The sequence below is a fragment of the Uranotaenia lowii genome, chromosome 2 (assembly GCF_029784155.1).
Source record: "Uranotaenia lowii strain MFRU-FL chromosome 2, ASM2978415v1, whole genome shotgun sequence".
NCBI lineage: Eukaryota > Metazoa > Arthropoda > Insecta > Diptera > Culicidae > Uranotaenia > Uranotaenia lowii.
The window spans coordinates 335,953,722-335,975,747 of NC_073692.1; the positions used below are offsets into that span (position 1 = coordinate 335,953,722).

At 34.3% G+C, this 22,026-nt stretch overlaps 1 long non-coding RNA gene across 1 annotated transcript; it reads right to left on the bottom strand.

The window, feature by feature from the left end:
* Nucleotides 1-20,222: 20,222 nt before the first annotated feature.
* On the bottom strand, nt 20,223-21,907 carry LOC129749533 (uncharacterized). The gene is made up of 6 exons (XR_008738072.1): nt 21,717-21,907; nt 21,587-21,651; nt 21,295-21,479; nt 20,846-21,224; nt 20,409-20,508; nt 20,223-20,348 (listed from the first exon to the last, which is right to left on the bottom strand). It is a non-coding gene; the product is annotated as an uncharacterized LOC129749533 (long non-coding RNA).
* Between the last annotated feature and the right edge of the window lie 119 nt (nt 21,908-22,026).

A 22,026-nucleotide genomic window follows, 5' to 3' on the forward strand; every position in this document is an offset into this window, starting at 1 on the left:
AACTAACTTTAGCAACACACGCATGCATGACACACAAATAATGCTGGCTGGCTGTTGGTGCCTCTAAACAGGTTGAATAATTTGACCGAATGACACGGTGATTTTACCTGACTCTTTTTTCCGCTTACTTCTTGGCTTCACACTCTTATCCGAGGTTGGCAGATTGACAGGCTCATTGACGCCCAGATGGTCTTACCTCCATGGCATGCGTTATTGAATGAGTGCAGCAGTAGGACTGGACGATTGGGTGTCGAGGACCGAAAAGGAGGAGGGGGAGGGGGGGACACAGAAGCGGCTGATTGACAGACGACGCGCTAGATAAGACTGAGATTTCTGCTGCTGGCGCACACCGAGGAGGATTGTTTACTTTTACCTTTAACAACGGAGAGGAGTTTTTGGTTGTTTTTTACTTCATACTTTCTTATTATTTGTTTTTTTTTTTTTTTTTTTGTACCAGCGTTATTGTTCACCCGGCATTCCACCTGTGTGTTGTGTGAACAAATTGCCTAATATAATGAGCCGTCAGATGGACATTAAAATGTTTACGTCACTGATAGGTCTATGGGGGAGGGATCTTGCCTGGCCTAAGGGTTTTGCTAATCGGATACCGGATGTCATGGTACATTCCGAGGATTTTATGCATGTTACCGGCTTTAAACGGCCAAAAACATTTGGTTGAAAATTGAAAAAGAAAATTCCACTTTTCAAACATGTACCTTATTGTTATCAATCCTTGAAACAACAATCTATGAATTTGCAATCCTGCATGGTACAGTTGTAGCTTAGCCGATGTCCATGGGTTCGAGCCCAAGAGTAAATATCAAGCACAGTTGTCGGCAAAGTGGGGTGACAATGAACAAAATTATTGAGTTTTTTAATACAGACCCCGTTCGATTTTGGCAACATGCCCGTACATTTTGTGTTGCCAAAATCGAACGGTTATTTTCTCATCTTGTTTTTTAGGGATTTTTATAAAATAACTATGATTATTATCAAAAACGTTGTTTTCAGTAAATTTTCGATCATTTGTAGTAATTTTTTAATTTTTTCATCATGTTTTTGATGCATTTTGCACTTTTCTTGTTTTGTTTATAATATTTGTTTTCTTCTGTCATATTTGCTGTTTTTGTCATTTTTCATCATTTTTCAGTTGTTTTTTGTCATATTCAGTCTTTTATTTGAATTTGTTTTTAAACTTTTCGAATTTTTCATCATTTTGTCATTTTTGAGTACTTTATTAAATTTTTAAAAATCTTTAGTTTTTATTGTTGCATTTTATCACCATTTCAGAGCATAAAAACGTATTTATAATGTTTGTCTGAATTAAATTGGTCCTGTTATAACGAAAACTAAAAGGTAATGTTGTTTCTAAAAATCGTTCGATTTGGATGTTGCCAAAATCGAATGTTGCCAAAAACGAAGGGGTCTGTACTAAAAGAGACATAACACTCGTGTTTCATTCTTTGAAAATTGCTCAAGGAGCTAGGCAATGTCGTCAATAGAGTGTACTGCATTCGGGTAAAAGATTTCCAATCATGGTAGCTTTCAATTTTATGTACATATGGGTGTCACCATAGTAGCTATGCTATTGACAATTTGCAGCTTAAAACGACTCTTAGAGGGCCCTGCGATCAAAATTATGATGTTATAGACGCAAGTGTCAAAACGCGTAGTAGTTTTCCAAAACACAAGACAATTTTTAAAAACTTCGCAGTTTAGTTAATTATTCAGATAGTTTGGATTAGATGATGTGGTAAGAAAAAATGAGTGCTTGAATCGCCTATACTTTTAAAAACATGTTCAATATTTAATCTTCATTCATGTTTAATTTTACGGATAAAATTTGAATTGTTAACAAGCAGCAGCAACAAAGCAGACCTACCAGAGAAAGAATATGCAAAGTGCCACAACAAAAATGTTCAAGACCGAGCGAATAAACAACGGCTTGGAATTTTTTTCAAGCATCGCTGAGACGAAGATTTTTTTGTGCGTAGTATATTTCTTTATTAAATAAATTTGAGATACGTGTTGAAATTTGAAAATGAAACCGATCAAGGTGTAAAAAATGTTAGTACATACTCATTTGGTTAATAAGTGCCAAAGAATGAAATGAAACGGATGGCACCGATTAGAAACTGCGCTGGCAAGGGATGTTTTGTTATTCTTTGGTATCAAAAAAATTACTCTCATCGACCCGACAGAATAGCCAATCTAATCAAGAACAGGCATGTCACACTGGCCTTTTCGAGCAGCATGTGATCCAGCATTAGCATTTTCAAAGCATTTCTAATAATTATACGTATAGTTACATGCGGCCTCCTTGGCCACCTTAAAAAAATTCAAAGTAATTTTGAGAAAATTAGAGTTTAACAGTTTTCACATATATTTTCGTAAAATAGTTAATAAATGGACAAATTGTTGTTGGCGGCGTACCACTCCATGGCCTTTTTACCGTAATAGGAAGAAGCCAAATCCGGCCAAAACAGTACGGAACAACCATGTTTCTTCAGGAATGGCAGCAGACGTTTATTCAAACACTCTTTCTCGTAAATTTCTTGGTTGACAGTCCCGGAAGCTATCAAAATGCTGCTTTTCAAGCCACAGGTACAGATGGCTTGCCAAACCAGATATTCCTTCGCAAACTTTGACAGTTTCATGTGCTTGAAAATATCTGCTACCTTTTCCTTTCTTTTGCCGTAAAAAACTCCTGTCCCGGAAGCTGCTTGTAGTCGGCTTTGACGTAGGTTTCGTCGTCCATTACCATGCAGTTACACTTTGTCAGCATCGTCGTGTACAGAAAGGTTAGGGTTTTGCTTGAAACTACCGGCAACTCTCTTTGTCGTCTCTGCGGCTTCCGATTTTCGATTTCCCCCCGATCCAGACTTCCTGGCTGTCGACAAACGTTCCCCAAACACTTTAATTACATTTTTAACGGTTGATTTGGCAACTTTTAGCGATTTTGCCTGCTTTGCGTGCGAGTAGCTCGGATTTTCGCGATGTGCGAGCAAAATTTTGATACGCTGCTCTTCTTCCTTGGACGGCATTTTGACAACTGAAGAGTGAATTCCAAAATCAAAATAGGAGTAACATTCTACACAAACGCACCTTCAAAATGAGGGGTGTTCAGGTTTTTTAAATGCATAATTGAAAGAAATACGTCAAGTTGATAGTGGCCAAATTTTGACCGTATCACCTTCAGATTGTTTTTTACTATTACATATTGTTACAACATTCATGGAAATTGTCAAGACTTTTTTGGTACTGATTTGTGGCTACGACCTTTAAGTTTATAATAAGTAATTTTGGGTATCCTCAATACCTTCTTAAGAGACCCATTCACCCCCTGAACTGACATGCATCCAAATATATTTATAAAACAAATATATCTCACTCTTCAAAAAATAAGGTGACATATTAAGCAGGCCACTATGTGAAGAAAGTTCTAACTATCATGAATAAACATCGACGATCTGAACTACTTCTGTCGGATTTCTGAATTGTAGGTGGTGCTGTTGCCGTTGGTGGTGGTGTTGGTTGTACCACTGATCACACTGACATGACACTTAGAATAAAAATTCGATCATTTTCATTTGTCACCTATAGTCGGTATTGCCCTTTACCAAATTAGACAAAAATTATCTGTAGGAAAAATTTGCCTGTTAAGCCTGACTGTATCTTTTAAATAGCATATTTTTCCTTAAAAGTTGGGTGGCACTTTCCAACAGGGAAAACAATTCTTCAAAACAATCGATGCGCACTCTGGAATCGATTTTGCGTATTACTGGAAAAATTATACAACAAACGAAATCGAGTGTTCAGTCAGTATGGTCAGTAGTAGTACTATCAGTGACCTTAGCGGGAACTTTCTTCAGTAGGTGGTGCTGACATGCATTTCCTTGATGAGATGTATGGAGAAGGCTGACAGTGAGGTATTTTTGTTTTACTTTATACATTGATACATCCACAAATCGCAATTAAATCAAGTTTGAATAATCCTATTGGATTCAATGCCCAAAATAAGCGTGTTGTTGCAGATTCAGGTTGTGATTTGCGGCTTTTGAAGATCGTTGAATAAATCATGTCTTTTAAGCAAATAGTTGTCTTTATTTCGATCCTGTTTTAATGTTTAAACCCTCCCGTTATGTTTTTTTGAAAGCTGAATTAAAATGCGTAAAAATCCGTATTCTTCACATAGCCGGTGAATGTCGACCAAATTTGATTATCAATGCTCGAAAAATTCAAATGATTATAATAAAACAAAAATAAAAGTGTGAATAACTATCCGATTCTGCCGCTTCGAAATTGTCACAAACTTTCGTTTATAACTTGGAGAAAATCAGAAAGATAAAATTTGTTCTCAGCGCCGTGGTGGAGTATTTTTAGAAGATAAACTGAGAACAATAAACCGCTATCAAGTCAGATTTTACTTAATAGAGAATTTCATGGATTTGTTCTACCTTTGAGTTTTTCATATGGAGTTCACTAAAACACGTTAGCAGTACATCATCTTCAAAAATTCCTTAAATACACAGCTTGATAAAGTTACTTAAACTAAATATCTCTATACAAACAAAAATGGTGTTTCGATTTTTTAAATTTTTGCGAGAAAAGTCAATTTTTTTTTGGTGATCATGATTCGTTTTTATAAGTCGAACCGTTTGGTAGGCAGATTAATCATTTTTGCGAAAAATTGTGAGGATTTTCTTAAGAGTGTCCTGTCTGTTTGTCTGTGCTTAAAGCAAAAACAAGTATTCCTTTGTTGTTCGAGTTTCAGTTTTTGTTAAATGGGAAATTAATAAAGTTAAGGGAGTAGGCGTTGACTTGATTGCAACGCATGCGTTTTTTTTTCGTCCGTAAAAAATTTCCGCGATTTCGTCTATATAAATTCATATAAAATTTAACTTTCAATTGAAATTCAAGTGAAACTCCAAATAAAGGCAACCATCCGACGGAACTAGAAAAAGAATACATTGTGCGGAAAACGTTTGAGTTGAAATTTTCAGGGGTGTGAAAAATATTATGGTTTTGGAATCTCATCCGCAAGGCCAAATATCTGACAAATCCCCGAATATTTGTGTTTTACCTGTGAAATAGTGAAAGTGAACAAGTGTTGGGGAAGTTGGGAAATGTTGAAAATATAAAACTTCTATTCGTGTTTCATGTGTTCCCCTTACTGTCTCATCCGTTCCTCTAATCTGCTTGCTGAACGGACCGGAACGGAGCAAAAATCAAATGTTGGCCCCAGCGCTCAACCACACAGGAAACAAAGCTAAGTGATATGTTTTTAATCATTAATAATCTTATTCAGTTTTTTTTTTTCACACTATATAACTGAGTATTCCAATGAAATCAGTTTGTATCCGTTTGCCGAACAAAACATTTATAGACAAATTGAAAAAATATCACAGAATCTGCTGTTGAGCTATGTTGGTATGCTCGTTCATTCTTTTGCAATCAGGCGAGGAGAAGTCAAGGCTTGCTGAATAATAATTTTATCATGATGAAAGGGAAGAAAATAAAGTTTTCGAAATTAAATGTTTTCCTAATAATTTAATTATTTTTTTCGGTAAGGTCATTGAATTCGACAATTTGTTTCATCTAAGATATTTCAATCAATGTCAGAATCTAAGAATTAACAGTAAATTTATTCAACAAAAGGTATGTATATGAGATTGATGTTTTCATTTAAATTCATAAAATCTTTTGAAAAGTTAATTTTTTTCAAAGGATTTTATGGAGGTTTTTATAACGTGTTTTTTTTCTGTTCTATCAATGTTTCTTTTCAAGAGCGAGCAATGGCGCTATATCCAAGGTCAATGACCAGAGATAAGGTACACAGAAATTCAAAATTTTACATCACAAGTTTAATAAATTTAAGCAAAGAATTTTAACTTTTGAAAAAAAACAGCTAAAAATCAAATTCCGCCAAAAATTTTGAATTTCTGTGTGAAATAACCTTATTTCCATCCATTTGAGGAGGAACAACTAAGGACCGGTATCCAGGAGCTAACTTCTTTTAGCAAATAAGCTCCCAACGTAAAAAAAAATCTTATCATGGAAACGTATGGTACTGTTGTCCACGTTTCTTCTTCCCTGTGATCCAGTTGTCTCTGCGTCTAATACTGCACAGTGGGCCCGGCCGAGTAAAGATGGGTAGTAAATGTACTTTTACTACTCACCGGGATGCTGACAAGATCTGGCTGTGTATGTATCATAAGCATAAGCATAAGCAAGCAATGGGAAATTAATAAAGTTAAAAATTCAAGTATCTTAAACTTGCACTACAAGACAGCAAAATATTCACTACAGAGATCGACATATTGTCAAAAAGCTTTTTTGACAACATTATCAAAAACTGTCTATTTAAAGATTTGTGTTAAATTTGCTGTATTTTAAAATAATTTAAAATCAGGCCGTACATAAAATTATACGTGTCGGGAATTCCCGTTAGAAAAATCTGGATTCCCGGAAAACGGAAATTCCCGAATTTTGGAGATTCTCTGTCGGGAATTTTCATGACAAAAACACTCCAGTTTTAAAAGCGCTAATAATTTTTTCAAAACATTTTTTCTGTATCGGAATAATATTTTTCAATGTTTACGCTAACCTATGTCAAATAAAAAATAAAGGGTGCGCCATCTGGATATATCCGATATGAACGTAAAATTCAACTCCGAAAACAACCTTTCAATTGTGAAAAAATTAACAGTATGAAAACTTAAAAATGGCAATTTGTTCTGGCAGTTTTCTGGTTTTAAGGGTATCAGACTATTTTTTCCTTCGGGGAATTTGAAAACTAAAGTTCACGACAGTAAACCGAAGAACATTGACGAACTTAAAACTAATATACAACCTGAAATAAACGCTATAAAGTCCAAAATTCAGACCAATGTTATATATAATTCTCGCTCAAGAGATGGGGGTGCCCATTTAGTCGATGAGTCGATTTTCAAAAATAAGAAATATTCTATCAGGACATGTATTTCAATCCGGGTTTAGAATAGGATTAGATTAAATGGCATAAAATGTCCTTAAAGAATCTTTCATTTATTTTTAAAATTGGCTGATAAACATACATACCTTCTATTGCAAAATTTGCAACACCTCAACTGTTTTTAGGGAAGTGGTTTGCTTAAATAATTTATCAAAAAGGTTTGAAAAACATGTGAACTTGATGTTATAAGGATTTATACTTTAAGATGATTTATGATCACTACGAAAAATTCGAAAAAGTTCAATGAGCAGAACATCAACAACAGTTTTGTTTTGAATTTTCTTAAGCAGATAAAAACAAGCTAATTTTTCTAATTGAATGAAACCGAAATGGACTTTGCGAAGTTGTTTACTTACTATGCTACAAATCTTCTAGATGTATTTCGTTTTTCCAAAGAGGAAACTTACCTGAAAAAAATAGAAAAAAAATAAAGTTATGTAAACAACAATCAAAATTTTAAAAACAGTTTGAGAATGAAAATAATCCAATTTATTTAAAACATAAACATAAACTTTTTTTTAGTTAGTTGATTGTTTTTTTAAAGACATCGAATTGTTCATTAGGCATGTGCCGTTCTGAAAGCTTCCTTATCAATTTTGAGGAAAGTCTTTTTTTGATTTTGAGCATAAGCTAATATATGTATATGTTTTTAAAAGATTGCATGTCTAAAAACAATTGGGCATGTATTTTGGCATTTATTTGAAGTAACTCTATTCCATTTGACATATTCACATAATGTTTTATGTGAAAAGGTTATGTGAAATTTTTTCTTTACAAATGCACAAAGTATTCATAGTAGAAAGGGAAGAAGAAGGCTACACAATCTACATTTTATTTCGGCAAAAAATCGAAAAAAAAAACCCTTTTCTCAATCTTCGGATCTTTAAACAATGTTAATAAATAAAACTTAGTTATTTAATTCATTTTTATTCTTCTTGTCAGAAATTCGATTGTTAGGTTTATTTTATTTCTAAAAAATCAAATGTTTTTGTTCTTATATATATATATATATACATTTTTTTTCTCAAAATATTTGAGTTAGTAAAGTTATCACAAATGTTCAACACGAATTAAATAGTTTTTAAAATAGTAAGGAATGTTTATTGAGCAGAAAAAGACTTCAAATACATCAAAAATGAAGAATTGTTTTTCATTCCATATTAGATAAGAAGTTCACATAAGACGTGAGATTTAATTATGCTTTTAAATAAACACTCCAGCGTTGCGTCCAATCGGTTTTCAATAACTTCTAATAAGTAACATTTCTTAAAACTTTAGGTTTTCAAATTATTTCAAGACAAATTTTACAATAACTATTTAACTTTGAATAAGTTCATGTGTCATTTACAACCTACAAAGGACACTTTTCATGATTTTACGGGCAATATTTATAATTTCTGCTTTAAGCTACGAGAAGTTCAAAAGAAGTTTGTGAAACAAGTAGTCACATCAACTTAAAGATAGTTTAAGAAGCTTAAAGAGTTCGGTTAAAGCTATGAAAAACGCATACCCTATCCTGCAAATTGTATCTCTTAATAGGGTTTGCTAACAAATTTTAATCTCTTTCCATGTATTTTTCTGAAGAACTTCAAACAATCTTTCATAACAATATCGAAGTTCTGCATTGCATTAATTCAACTACTCTATAATTGTTAGGGACTCCTTTCTTCGGTTTAACGAACAAGCAGAAATTTTTGACTTTCTTGTTTCATAGATGTTTAACACCAGAAACACTCGCTTCACACAATCATCATGAAACCCAGAGATAAGGACATCTGATGGGCATTCAAAATCTCGGCGATAAATTTCCCCATTTTAAACCATTTGGCACCTGATGACGGTGGAAGTACCCTCTGAAGCTGGACCGACTACTGTAAAGAAGAGACCTCACGTCCACCCAGGGGGACAGATCTTTGAAATCGCAAATATTTGCTTCTGGGCACTCGCCAACAACCTAGACTACATTAATCTCTTCGGGCGAATAGTTTGTACCATTTTTTTTGCTGCCCTCTCGCGTTCCTTTTTTACTTATAGACAGACAGAAGGCCGTTCATTCGACCGCGCGTTCGAGGGTAATTCGGAAGATTTATTAAGTGTTTCAACGGGCAGGTCCGAATGGGTCCATCTGTCTCGGAACGGTTGTTGTGTGAAGGAATGACTCTGGAAGCCTAGAAGACGTTCGGTTGAATGGAAGTGCTTAACAGGGACCGGCAAGATTTACGAGTACATTCAAATGGAATTCCGGGAGCACTCTCAAAGGGTTAGGAGAGCCCAATTACTATTATTATGGAAGACGCAAATGAATTGGGCCTTGATTGGTCACTGATTTCAATGGGTCATTTTGTGGTTCATTTGGGAAGCTAAGAGCATAAGTAATTTTTAATAACTACTGTCTTAAAACATTGATTGGTCGGAAATTTATGCACTATAGCATTTTAAAACATCAACATTCCAGTCGATAATTGAAACTTAAATGTTTAACCCTTTGAAAACATTTTCCAAGCGAAAATTTTCTTTAACAAGCGAACGAACCGCAAAATTTCAACAGCTCAAAACTTGCTAATCAGTAGCACACGTCGAGTTCCGCGGTTTTCTGGCCAAAGTTCAAACCACATCAACTCCCGCCCTTTACACTTAAGAGGTAGGATGATCCAGCAGAAGATCAGCTTCTTACATACCGCAAAGAAAAGAACACGAAAAAAACCGCTCAGCTAAACTAATTGCGAACCAATGTTCAAATTAGTGGCAAATTAAGTGTCTCTTGGCCGAAAAGCAAAAACAAGAAACAGAGACCACGCGAACCCTTCGTGTTGAATGTTTCATGTCGTCGGCTGAAGGTGGCAGCCCTCACTTTCTTGGTGGCTGGAAGTCGATAAAAATGGTGAAACTGTTTTGGTCAACAACTTGTACAGTGGCACGATTTTCGAGTTGTTCGAGATTTAAACTCATCCTGGTGGTTTTTTAAGCCTAATTGATCGAAAACGTGCTAGAGTTAAAATGTTCAAACTTAAAGAACACTGTTACGTCGTACAGCACTAAATTTAACATCAAAACGATCAGAAATTTACTTCTCAAACATAAGTGGTTGTATAGTATCTTAATTTTGTGCATAAATTTGGACATAATTATACCCGTTCATAAATTATGTTTAGAATGGATCCACAAAATAAAGTTAAAAAAAAATGACCGTAAATACCGCCTGAACTTTGCCACTGACCGTGGCTTAGAAGATGGCGTTTCAGTCTTCTAAGCCATAGGTTATGAGATCGGGCCTTGGCCACGGCATACATGGAACTTTTAAGAATGGAATTTTGTAAGATGCTAGCCAGAATATCTTTAAATGGTATACGCCTTGAGATGAATAGAATTTAGATATCTTCAAAGAAACATTAAGTTTCCCTGAGATCCTAATATGTGTGAGTTCGTTTTTTTATGTTTAGACTGTTTTTTTCCTTTCTTTAGCCCCAAATCATAGTAAATCTTTCACCAAATCACTAAACCCACATGGGTGGGATTTAAGCTTCAGTAGGGGAGTTTTGAAATTCAAATTTAGGAAATAATTATGACAATTCCAAAAATAATTATTCAATTATTCAAAATGAATGCTCCTTAATCTGAACTAGGAATTTGCCTGAAATTCAAAGCAGTCTAGCTTTCAAATTTAAAATCAATATTCCCGAAATACCAGAAAAACAAAGCAAATCGAAATTTCGAAAAATGCTTCGGACATGTGAATTAATGAAAAGAAATAAATGTAAAAAAAAATGAATTCTCAAATAAATGTCTGATCAGGTTAAAAATTAACCATGATGAAAAATGGTTTAAAAAACGATAATGATAAATCATAGCTTGGGAAACGATCAATAAGACACAGATAAAATAAAAATTAAAATGGTTAAATAAAAGTTTTGTTTTTAATATTCAAAGCACAAAAAAATATAAACTAAGTTAACATTGCGCATCACAAATAAACTTTGTTGTTGCTACTTAAAATTATTTTTCGAACTTTCTGAAGTAACAAATAAATATCATGATGGATAAAAACATTATTTCATATAATGAAAATTAAAGAAACGTTTATAATTTGATAATCGATGTTTTTGAAATTTTAAATTATCAAGCTCTGAATATTTTGTCGCTTTCAATTGGAGTAGGAAGATAAGGGCATAACGAGCACCCAGGGTATAATAAGCACTCCTTTTTTTTTTCTACAAAAGTACTATTTTCTTAAACAAATTTTCATGAGGATTGGTTTCGTACTACCTGTAGTATTAATTTTTCACCAAAAAAGAAATATCCTTTCCATCTTTACAGAAATATTAAATAATAACCAGCTAGGTTCTTAAGTGACGAAAATACTACAATTTTTTGAGCATCACAAAATAAGCTTTTATGACCTTTAAATCATTTTGATCTGAAATGTACGCACTGGAAAATGATCTACCTACACATTGTTTCTCAATTTTCAGCATCATAAATTTTTTTATTTTCCACTTTAATCAATTTTAAAGCGCGTTTTTACTTAAATTTGTTGACCTGGGGTGAACAGAGCTCTACTAATCAGGTCACGATGAGCGTTTTCTGGATGATGAATGATGAAGTCAACTGAATAATAGAACTACAACTTAACTTGTTTCATCTGATGATTTGGCCTATTGGTAAGGTGTCGGAGAGGTTATCAGTAGACTCGAGTTCAATTCCTGTTCGAGGGCATTTTTTCACATACCATTCATGATTGATTTTTTGATTGTTACATTAGACGGCTAGTAGCATCATCCGTCAAATAAAACACCAGAAACATAATGTATGAGCATGTGTTAATTCTTTGAAATCCTAGATTATTTTGTTATTGCTTTGTTTGATGAATCTACGCCTCACCGTTCAGTGCAAAATACATCGATCATGAATGATAAATGAAAAAAAAATCACCTTGACCAGGAATCGAATTCGAGTCTACTGATTACCTCTCCGACACCTTACCAATAGGCCAAATCGTCAGATGAATTAAGTCAAACTGTAGCTCTATTATTCAGTTGACTTCACCGAGTCGAATTCGCTGCTGATTCCAGGGCAGAAAACGCCCATCGTGCCCGATTAATGGCGCTTATACTGCCCCAATGGGGGTTCTTATTATGCCCCTACAGAAACTGGTTTTTCAGCTGTCGGCAAAAATTTTTAAAATGCATTTTTAAACGTTTTTTATCTTCTTTTTCAAGTTTAATCCAATTAGGCAATAGACTATTTGAGTGTCTGAACCCGAAACAATGATATAATTCACATATTATAGCTGTTCTCTATGGTTAAGTAAGCGTTTTTCCTAAAGTGGCCATTGTGCCCTTATTTCCCCTATTGGGTTCTGGAAAGGACGAAAAGTGTAAACTATGTTTTTTTTATTAATAGTTTAGTTTCAAATGCTACCTAATAGATGATGTTTTCAAAGCATAAAAATATAAAATAAAAAAACAAAGTCAAACTTACAAAAATGTTATAAAATTTAAAAAGTTTGATTAAAAAATACGATAAATTTATTCGAAAATAAAAACCAAATTTCAAGCTTAAAAATATATGCTTATAAACATTTTAAAAGGATTTTTTGATTAATAAACTCATCTAACCACTTTAAAAACTTATAAATAGAATTTAATGTATAATTCAAAGGGACAGCATTAAGTGCCTATGAATGATTAATTTGGTGAATTTAACCGTCCTGGACTCGAATCTTTTGTCAAGTTTTGTCTATCATCTTGCGTTTTTGTGATATTGAGCTTATAAGCTTTAAAATGCATCAGTTTTAAGTGAAACTAATCATTGATGAATTATGAACCAAAAAATTTACGTTGAAAAAAAAACCTGATTCTGATTTCTTTTTTTGTTTTACCTATTTAATTCAATTAAGGAATTATATTTTTAAAATGATGATGCATGATCCAAAAAAAGTTTTATTCAACAGTTTTTAAAAATTTGCAAATAAATCACTGAAAGTATTTTTGACATTACTGAATAAATTTTGAAAAATTCAAATACATTTAACAAAATTTGTTTAAAAATTCAAAACGATTGAATTTTTTATTTTAAAATATTAATCTGAAATTCAATTTTGCTGAAAACTTCATAAAAACGAAGAAAAATAAACAAATTGTAAACCTCTTTAACTTTTTTCGCAGAACGCAAAATTACTTGAAGTCTTGGGGAAAGTTTTAAATTGATTCAAAACTTTTAAATAAAAATATTATGTTTTTGTAGTACAGTTTTGTAAAAACAGAAGAACAGAACAATCTAAAGACGAGGTAGGGTTTTTATATGTTAAGTTTAGAGTTTGAATACAAATTGAATTGCAACGCAAATTTTAAATCTAAGCACTTATCAAAATCTAACAGTGAAAATAGAAGATCGTAATTCTTCTTTGATAAATAATATCATCTGAACGAAATATAACCATTAAATGGCAACCCTATCTATGTTTTATGCAAAAGAACGTAAGATATCTAAAATTTACCAAAATTTCAGCTTTGACGTTTGCTCATCAGTTTTTACCATTTTCAAGTTAATTATACGACAATATTGCAAAACGTGAAAATGCGCATTAATCCCACCTGGTTTCAGAAATCGGCTATTATGACTATTTTCATTATCTATATCACCATTTTCACGAAAACTGTATCAAATTTCAATAAAGATATTTCTCCACGGTTTAGAAAGCAGATGTCTGCTCATGTGCAGATAGTTTTTAGACGCGTATCTATTTGAATATTGGAGTTAATATGCATTCTTCTTAGTATTAGCATTCAGGAATACTCTCTTCTACATGAATAAATTAAAAAATCATAACACATTTATTTATTGTCGTCAATCTTTTGTAAACCGTTTCATTTACAAATACGTTTATAACTAGTTATATACTATGCCTTATTAATCCAGAAGAATTGTTTTTTAAGTTTATTTCTGTTCATTGTCACATCTAGATTTTCATAACACATATTATAGCATGACATCATTCCGTTAATTGGTACATTTTTGGCATAATTTGTTCTGTGACTATTGATGTAAAATAAATTCCAGTTTCTTAAAGATCTAGTGGGAGCGTAAAAGTTAAGATTTTCTAAAATTTCTGGAGCATTCACTTTTTGAGTCACAGAATCATTTATGAAGGCTATCATTGCAAAAACTCTTCAATTTTCAGTGTATTTAAATTAATAAGCATGCATTGAGATTCATATGATGGAAGAGGTAAAGTCGTCCAGCCTAATTTACGCAAGGCAAACAACAAGAATTGCTTTTGTACTGACTCAATACGATTTATGTGAACTTCTTGGTATGGAGACCACACTACACTGCAGTATTCAAGAAGGGGGCCTAACGTAAGTTACACACAAAGTTTTTATTGTGTATTAAATTGCAGACTAAAGCTTTTGATAAATCCAAACATATGACTTGCCTTGTAGATAATATTATTAAAATGGACAACGAAGGTTAGTTTAGAGTTCAATAAGATTCCTAAGTCTCTCACTTGACTACCTTTCAACTTTATTTTGACCTAATTTTATTGATTCTTGTCTCATTAGTTGCTTTCTCGAAAATGATATTGCGTTACATTTTTTTACATTAAGCTCTAGTAAACATTTTGAGCACCAGTTAAAAAAAAACAATTTAGTCCACGTTGAAACACTTCAATATCCGATGGGTTACGTATTTCCAGAAAAATTTTCATATCGTCTGCGTACATTGAAACATTTAATTCTTTTAAGATGTAGTCAACATCGTTACAAATAAAATCAACAGTAACTTGCCAAGATGAGAACCTTGAGGAACACCTGATGTTACATTTACAACTGGTGATAGACTTCCTTCAAATCGTACTCTTTGTGTTCTACCAGTTAAATATGACAGGATTCATTGTAAAAATCTATGATTTAACCCAAACTTAGCTATCTTGAAAAGTAACAAAGGAATGTCGACCCTATCGGATGCTTTACTAAAATCAGTATACAATGTTTCAACGAAATTGCCGTTTTCCATCGCCTTTATAGCAAATGTTACAAAATGTAGTAAATTAGTGGTCGTAGAACGGCCTTTGAAAAAACCATTTTGTTTATTCGAGATTAAATTTTTTGCTTGTGAGAATATATTTCTATCAACATGGATTTGAATAATTTAGGAATGCAGGATAATATAGCAACTCCACGATAATTCCGTACATCAGATTTGATGCCACTTTTGAATATTGGAACCAAAAAAGATTCTTTCCATATTGCAGGAAAAATACTTGTTTCCAAAGAAGAATTAAACAACCAAAATAATGGTGTGGCGATTTCTTTTGACAGCAACTTTAAAAATTTGGGGGATGAAGAGATGAAAAACAAAAAAAAATTAAACTGAGTTAATTTTGATGAATATTAACCTGTGGTTTAATTTGAATGAGGAGCTCAACCATTTTCAATTTTTAGATTTTCGATAAGGGTTACTAGAGCATATAATAGGATCATTTAGACCCAGATTATTGTTTTGGTTATAGAGTCAAATCTACTGAATCGATTAACATAAATACAACCACCTTAAATCGTCCGAATGTCTGCTATCAGTTGCTTCTAAAAAAACAAATTTTGATTTTTAGGGTGTTAAAAAAATGACATTTATGTCGAAAAGTCCTAAAAAATGGGTGTTTTGCATCAAATATAACACGTTTGGTTGAAGTGGTATTGAAAAACTTTCGATTGATATGAACTTAGATAGATTGAGAGCTCATAAATACTGAACTTTTAAAAGTGCTTGGTTTTACAGACCATCTGCAGGTTATTTTAAAAAAATCTTGGAAAATATTTTTAATGATTTTATAACTATGTTTTCATAAGTATCAATGAGTTTTGATGAATAAAAAATATTATGTTCCCAAATATAAAAGATACGTGTCACTTTAAAGCCAACCCTTATGCCTTATAGTGATGAATTATTTATGAAGAGACTACTTAAAAGCGTGACTAATTTTAGTATTAAATCATAGAATTCCAACATACTGATGACCAAATCTGAAGTATATTGACTTTCACTTCATGCTTTTTTTCTGCCCTGAATTAAATTTTTTAATAATATAATAAAATCATACAAATACGACACTTTAAATGACTAAAAAATTTGATGAGTGCACATTTAATCCATTTTATGTTGAAATGAGGCTCAGCGAAATTCTGAAATCTGTCGTTGTATGTATTGCTCAGAAAAGTCTGAAAATTGTATATGCGATGCAAAAGTTGATGAGAAATAGGCTAATGCATTCGATTCAGGCATAAATTTAGTTGCTCGAGTGAACATGCACTTGCGCCCTTTCGCATTACGCATATGGTGCGAACGTCGTTTTGCACATGGACAAATTTTATCCAAAACTCCAGTTATTTTGTCCTAAACTTCGTGGATTCCTGATTAAAAGCTTCAAAATCTAAGACTTGATATGACAAGACTCTTGTGCTGAGTGACACTTATTTATTTATTTATTATTATTTACATAGTATTCCGTCTCACGACATAACTTGACGAACATAATTCCTAAAATTCACTCGGTTCATAGCAACCGTTCTCCAATTTCTCGGGCACCCCACGTTCGCCAGATCACGCTCCACTTGGTCTAACCACCTCGCTCGTTGCGCCCCCGCTCGTCTTGTTCCTACCGGATTCGTAGCGAACACCTGTTTTGCAGGACAGTCGTCCGGCATTCTCGCAACATGTCCAGCCCAGCGTATCCGGCCAGCTTTCACCACCTTCTGGATACTGGGTTCGCCGTAGAGTCGCGCGAGCTCGTGGTTCATCCTTCGCCTCCACACTCCGTTCTCCTGTACGCCGCCAAAGATGGTTCTTAACACTCGTCGCTCGAATACTCCGAGTGTACGCAGGTCCTCCTCGAGCAATATCCATGTCTCGTGCCCGTAGAGAACAACCGGTCTAATAAGCGTCATATACAGGTTACACTTCGTACGAGGGCAAAGTCTTCTCGACCGCAGTTGCTTGTGGAGTCCATAGTAGGCACGACTTCCGCTGATAATTCGCCTCCGGATCTCACGGCTGGTGTCATTGTCTGCGGTCACCAGTGAGCCGAGATAGACAAAGTCTTCGACTATCTCCAGCTCGTCGCCGTCGATCATGACCTTGTTATTACTGGACAAGCGGGTTCGGTCGGTCTCGGATCCGCAGGCCAGCATGTACTTCGTCTTGGACGTATTAATCATCAACCCAATCCTTCCTGCTTCGCGTTTCAGTTTGCGGTAGATCTCCTCCACCGCCGCAGATGATCTGCCGACTATATCAATGTCATCGGCAAAGCAGATAAGTTGACTGGATCTGTTGAAAATCGTGCCCCGCATTTCGCCCACCGCTCGTCGAATAACACCTTCTAGCGCCACGTTGAACATCATGCAGGATAGACAGCACATTTTGTGCTGAGTGACACATGTGATTTGAAGTAATTTAATAAGTGGCAAAATGCCAAGCATCTTTAAAAAAAGTATAGAAGAAAAAAGGACTTGCGTTTCTCACTGGAGCGTTGTTTAGATCCCTGCTGGTGATATGTGCTCTACAGAATCTTCGGATTCTATTACTAGATCTACAATTTTGAGGGGCGGACCATATGCCTAAATCTCTTTTCCTGCTCCAGTGAAGAAATCCCCTCTCCATCGCTGCTGCAGCCTAGAATTGTTGATTCGAGGAACTGCCCTTCAGGTTTCTATTCGACCGGAAATAGCTGTACATCCATGACTACAAAATCCATAGTGGAATCTTTCCCAAAGCTGGCTGATGCTGTGGTAACATAATTATGAAAGTGAAAGCTTGTTTAGCCATTAAAGTTATCACTTATTTTACTTACCCAGAAACAAATTGAGACCATCTAACCTACTGAGATGACTTAAACCACCTTTACCACCCTTTACTTACTAATTTAAAAAAAAAAGTTTCAAGCTCTACTACACTCGGCGGAGCATTTTCTGGAGAAAATGCACAAGGTCGCAAAAACCAACACGCCGAACTGTTATTTTGCGACCTTTGTTTTGCACGCCAATCCAGTGCAGTGCAAAAAGTCGCAAAAACCAAATTACACTCGAAAGTGAGAAAGTCATTATGCGTCCTAAATTCAAATCATTTTGTTAAAGTTATTTATTGATCAATTGAGACCAAGTTTTTTGCTAACATAGAATACATGTTTATGAATCGTTTGCTGCCAATAACTCAATTTTGTTTGTATTGGTTCATACGACCTCAGTATTCCGAATATCACTCATTTTCAATGAATGTTTCTGATTGCACTTCGCACCTGAACGTACAGCGGCCAGGTTTCGTTATTGATTGCTACTGGACCTACCTGATCATAGATTGTTCAATTCATCGCTAAAATACAGATCACCTCGCACGATGATTGCTGTCAAAACAGGTCATCAAATTGGAATCTCACCGATGCGCAATGCATATGGCGAATCATGTTGTTCTTCGATCAGGAGTGAATGGACCAGGCAGTGAGTGAGTGATACATGAAACCTATCATTAACGTATTTTGTTTGACTTTGAACAAAGCAAATTAATAAATTTATTTGTTTTTATAACGTTTTTTAACATCAGTGTGACCAAAATCAAATTGTATTGTGTTTGTGAGGGAAAGATGTTCACTTCCTCTGTGTAAACTATCGTCCGTCACAACTGTTTGTCCTGCAAAAAACAATTTTGAATTTCAAATAAAACAGGCAGATACTGAGTGAGCGACATTCAGAATGGATCAGTTTGTATCTCACTCATCTCCGATATGCGATGTTTGCAGAATCGATGATTCTGAATGACGCGACTCGGTTTGCATAGCTGAGTGGAGCGCTGATCGAGATTGCATACCAGCCAGGCGAAGCAGTTGGGAGAGGCGCTATCCCATTATACAATCAGAATGTTTCCAACAAGAAACGCATCCTGAGTGTTTGTTTTGTTTGTTTGATTTTCGGAACTCTGTACGACCTAATCAAAACAAACTCTAGATTTAATTTGAAAAGAAACAGAATATAAATTTGACAACCGAAAACCAAACCGACGTCGAACCAATCGGAAGCACACCAAGACGATAGCTGACTAGGAGCATCTATCTGACGTCGATTTCAAATTAGAGGCGAATCTACCAAGCAAGCCTCTCTAATAAAATAAATTAAATTAAATTAAATCGATTTCAAATATCGTACAACGGCCGTAAAGGAAACCCGCATGAATCAGTATTATACAACAACGATATCCATTATCTTCTTCCTAAGACACACGAAAGATTAGCTTTATAGTTTTGGATTATTGATGTACGATTAAGGTAGTCTTTTTTCCATGAAGTGGAATCGTTTGGACGCACTTTACGATACAGCGAACGGGTCGTTAAGTAGAGTAACCATTCATTTTTTTTGCTTTTTTCTATAGATCCGAAATGAAGTAAAACGATAGATGTAATCGTTATCTTATCGTCGATTTGAATCATTCTGGATGCTAAAGCGTATCTTTAAAAGATAGTTTTACGATAAATAATAAAGAAGAATATTATTCATGTTGTAATTCATTTAAAATAATTTATTTAATTCTAAAATGGATTTCGATTAATTACATTAGATTTTTGTTGAATTTACAAGATCATATAAATCGTATCACCATAATAGTCACAATTTTGCATACATACTTTTGACTAATTATTTTTAATAACAAATATTGATTATTATAACCATTTTTAAATCTCAATTTTTAATTATATGTTATTTTTAATTATATGATTTCCTAAAAGTAAGGACAAGCTGCGTTAAAGTTAATAAATTACAAATTACAAATCATACCTAATCTTCATATCTGCTAATGAATTTCGTTTCTGAATTGAAATGCTGCGCTTACCTCCACATTTGTTGGGATGATAATTACCTCATCTTTTACGCTCCTGGATATTATTTTTCTATTTCTTCAATTTAGGTAGCTTTTAAATGTATAGGTACAAATAAAGATCAGTGACATCCAAATCAATTAAAAAAAAGATATAAAATTAAACAAGCGCTATCCACTTTCTGGTAGGGTTTATGCTTATTTATAACATCAACCTCTACTAGAGGTACGAGAATATTTTTCACAATCTCCGGATCCCGATTACATTTACGCAGTGCGCCAGGTTACCGATGGCGCATTTTTTCCGTTTTATCTGAAAAAGAAAAAAAAACTGAATTACAAACAAATATAGAAAAAAATAACAAAATTTTACCGTCAGGTGCGGTGAATCCAGAAGTCCAGTTGGGTATACGATGCCGTCTCACAATCTCCGGATCCCGATTACATTTACGCAGTGCGCCAGGTTACCGATGGCGCATTTTTTCCGTTTTATCTGAAAAAGAAAAAAAACTGAATTACAAACAAATATAGAAAAAAAATAACAAAATTTTACCGTCAGGTGCGGTGAATCCAGAAGTCCAGTTGGGTATACGATGCCGTCTGCAGTGACCGTTGTACCGCAAAAAAAGAAATCACGACTAGACGCTTGAAACCTGAAACATATGTAAAAGTAAACTATTTGATTCTTCGAAGAATAGGTCGATTAACTATTTTAATTATATTTTAATTGATGTTCAAGCAAAGCTAAATTAAAAGGTATTTTGAGTTATGAATTCAATAATTTCCATATGATTTCTGATTAAATGTTTCGAATAATTTTTTTTATTTTGCATTCGATGAATAAAAAATAAATAAAGTAAAAATTAGTTTCAATTTGAATTCTTAGAATGTTGTATCAGAAATTTCAATCCTGCGTCAAGATTTACAACTTTGATCTAGCTTTTTTGTGTAAGTGTTTTTTGTGTTTGTAAGTTAAACCTATATGAATACCTTTTCTCGAGTCCTTCAAAATACTACGGATCCACGGTTTCATTTCTGCGACAGCAGCGGCGGGGAAAAAGACGACATGGAAATCTTTACGTGGCTATGTTGGTGCTGTTGATTACCACGTTTTCAGCCTTCAAATTCACTACAATTTTCGGCGCACGGTTCCTTAGATGTCAATAATGAGCTACGCCAGCAACGTCGTCCATACCTTGGCGATAAAAATGTGACAATAATCGAAGCTATACTTTTTCACTAGCTTCCGTCCTTATCGATGACTATGTTACTGATGCTGCTCTTCCGCTCGAACTCGCTATCGCTTCTGCTGCTGTGGTGCTCATCCGGTATGATAATGCTGGACGGGTTTTTGTTGAACTTTGACGATCTGTATGGATGGATTCAAAAATCTGAATAAATAAACGGCAATTTTATTTATACGAATTTTAAAACTGTACCTGTCAGAAGCGCTCCTGCTTTCGTCGTTTTATTGGTGCATGGGATGTCAATTATGCTACATATGAGATTAGCACCAACCATCTCCAACCATCACAGTTGTTCGAGGTTGAGGTAACGGCTGAGCCCCCAACATGCGAAAGCAGTTCGTTCCGGAAATGTTAATTTAGCGAAATCGAAAACTAACCTAAAAAAAATAAATAGCAAATTTCATAGAAAATTGAAAAACTTACAAGTTGGATCACCAAGTTCAGAAGATTCTTTTTAGTTTACCTAGTTATGAACGTTTCTTACCTGAATCCAGGCCTTCCGCTGAAGAACATCCGTCCGCCCGATTCCGGCAATTCAAACATTTTGCACTGATTTCAAAAACAAAACCAAAAATTATTTTAAAAAATCGTAATAAATTCTAAATTTTGTTTACCAATTCTTCTTCTAAAAGATGACTGATCCGGGAGAAAATTCGGTACCGTCGATGCCAAACAGCCACCACGATAAACGTCGAGGAATTCGGGAATCCCGTGAAAAAAAACGGAAAGAATTCGTTCAGGTTCTGGTGTACGCAATCACTTTTTCGAGAGAAAACAGTGAAGGCGCGTCTTTCACTGTAGTCAAGACGCACGACACTATTAGTTTTTTAAACTATTAATCGTATCTTTCAAAATTAATATTGTATAATCTCAGCGTATACTGGTAAGTTTGGACACACGAATAGTGATGTTAAGAACAGCAAC